This window comes from Nycticebus coucang, chromosome X (assembly GCF_027406575.1).
Source record: "Nycticebus coucang isolate mNycCou1 chromosome X, mNycCou1.pri, whole genome shotgun sequence".
Classification (NCBI taxonomy): Eukaryota; Metazoa; Chordata; class Mammalia; order Primates; family Lorisidae; genus Nycticebus; species Nycticebus coucang.
The window spans coordinates 8,360,162-8,362,628 of record NC_069804.1 but is presented as its reverse complement, the minus strand read 5'-3'; the positions used below and the strand labels follow the sequence as shown (position 1 = coordinate 8,362,628).

General features: G+C 47.3%; 1 non-coding gene across 1 annotated transcript; it reads right to left on the bottom strand.

Moving 5' to 3' along the window:
• Positions 1 to 1,986: 1,986 nt before the first annotated feature.
• On the bottom strand, positions 1,987 to 2,048 carry LOC128578797 (U7 small nuclear RNA). The gene has a single exon (XR_008377912.1). It is a non-coding gene; the product is annotated as a U7 small nuclear RNA (small nuclear RNA).
• Between the last annotated feature and the right edge of the window lie 419 nt (positions 2,049 to 2,467).

Here is a 2,467-nt window from a genome sequence, read left to right as displayed (position 1 = left end):
CAGGAGTTCCAGACCAGCCTGAGCAAGAATGAGATCCCATCTCTACTAAAAATAGGAAAACTAGGCTCAGTGCCTGTAGCTCAGCAGCTAGGGTGCTGGCCACATACACCTGGACTGGTGCATTTGAACCCAGCCTGGGCCTGCCAAATAACCATGACAACTACAACCAAAAAATAGCCAGGTGTTATGGCAGGCACCTATAGTCCCAGCTACTTGGGAGGCTGAGGCAAGAGAATCTCATAAGCCCAAGAGTTTGAGGTTGCTGTGAGCTGTGACACCACAGCACAACCCTCCATACAGTGAGACTCTGTCTCAAAAAAAAAAAAATAGAAACACTAGCCAGGTGTTGTGGCGCATGTATATAGTCCCAGCTAGTCATGAGGCCGAGGCAGGAGGATTGCTCTAGCCCAGGGGGTTGAGGTTGCTGTGAGCTATGATGATCACAGCACTCTATCCAGGAAGACAAAGTGTAAGACTCTGTCTCAAAAAAAAAAAAATAGTTCCAGTAGGAGACATATACATATATAAATACACACACACACACGTGTATATATAGAGAGATTACTGATTTATTATAAGGACTCAGCTTATGCAATTCTGGAGGTTGACAAATCCCAAGGTCTACAGTGTGCAAACCAGAGAGCCAATGACATGTTCCTATCTGAGTCTAAAGGTCTGTGAACCAGGACAGCTCATGGTATAAGTTCTAGTCTGAAAGCCAGTATGCTTGAGACCCAGAAAAAGGGTCCGGCGCAGTGGCTCACACCTGTAATCCTAGCACTCTGGGAGGCCAAGGCAGGTAGACTGCTTGACCTCAGGAATTCCAAACCAGCCTAAGCAACAGCAAGACCTCATCTCCACTAAAAATAGAAAAACTAGCTGGGCGTTATGGCAGGTGCCTGTAGTCCCAGCTACTCAGGAAGTTGAGGCAAGAGGATTGCTTGAGACTAAGAGTTTAAGGCTGCTGTGAGCTGTGATGACGCCATGGCACTCAACCCAGGGCAACAGAGTGAGATTCTGTCTCAAAAAGAAAAAAACAAAACAAAATAAAAAAAAACCAGGCTTGGCGCCTGTGGCTCAAGCAGCTAAGGCTCCAGCCACATGCACCTGAGCTGGCGGGTTCGAATCCAGCCTGGGCCTGTCAAACAACAATGATGGCTGCAATAAAAAATAGCCGGGCATTGTGGCGGGTGCCTGTAATCCCAGCCACTTGGGAGGCGAAGGCAGGACAATCGCTTGAGCCCAGGAGTTGGAGGTTGCTATGAGCTGTGATGCCACAGCACTCCACCCAGGGCGACAGCTTGAGGTTCTGTCTCAAAAAAAACCCCATGTTTTCTTAACAAATAAACCCCAGGGGGAAACAGAGAGATGGGAAACTGGACAGTATAGATGAAAAAGAGAATAAAGATACAGAGCAACCAGGAGCATAGTTGGGGCTGTATTTTTTTGTGTGTGTGTGTGGTTTTTGGCCAGGGCTCGGTTTGAACCCGCCACCTCCGGCATATGGGACCGGCGCCCTACTCCTTGAGCCACAGGCGCCGCCCCTTGGGGCTGTATTTTAATCCCAATTTGTGAAACTAAGGTGGAATAAACATCTGTGATATTCATGAGACAAATGGAAATGGGAATACTCCCTGGATAATTGATATTGATGAAGTGGTTTTTTGTTTTTTTTTTTTGAGACACACCCTCAAGCTGTCGCCCTGTGTAGAGTGCTATGGCATCACAGCTCACAGCCACCTCCAACTCCTGGGCTTAAGTGATTCTCTTGCCTTGGCCTCCCAAGTAGCTGGGACTACAGGCGCCCACCACAACACCTATTTTTTGGTTGTAGTCATCCTTGTTGTTTGGCAGGCCTGAGCTGGATTTGAACCCACCAGCTCTGGTGTATGTGGCTGGTGCCTTAGCTGCTTGAGCTACAGGTGCCGAGCCTGATGAAGTGTTTTTAAAATTTATGGTTGATAATGGCATTTCAGTTATTTTTTATTGGATTTTCCAGTGAAAAGTAGAAAATCTGCTAGACAAATTCTAAAAGAGATGTGACACTAGTTTTTTTTTCGTTTGTTTGTTTGTTTTGAGACAGAGTCTCACTATGAGCCCTCGGTAGAGTGCTGTGGTGTCATAGCTCACAGCAACCTCAAACTCTTGGGCTTAAGAGATTCTCTTGCCTCACCCTCCCAGGTAGCTGGGACTATAGGCGCCCACCACAACGGCCGGCTAGTTTTTTGTTGTTGTAGTTGTCATTGTTGTTTGGCAGGTCCGGGCCGGGTTCCAACCCGCCAGCCCTGGTGTATGTGGCTGGCGCCCTAACCACTGAGCAACAGGCACCGAGTTCTAGTTACTTTTTGTTGAAGTCCCTATCTTTTAGAGATACATTGTGGGTCTCCAGTCAGACCTCCCAGAACTCACCCAATCTCATCTGATCTTAGAAGCTAAACAAGGTTGGTTCTGGTTAGTAATACTTGGA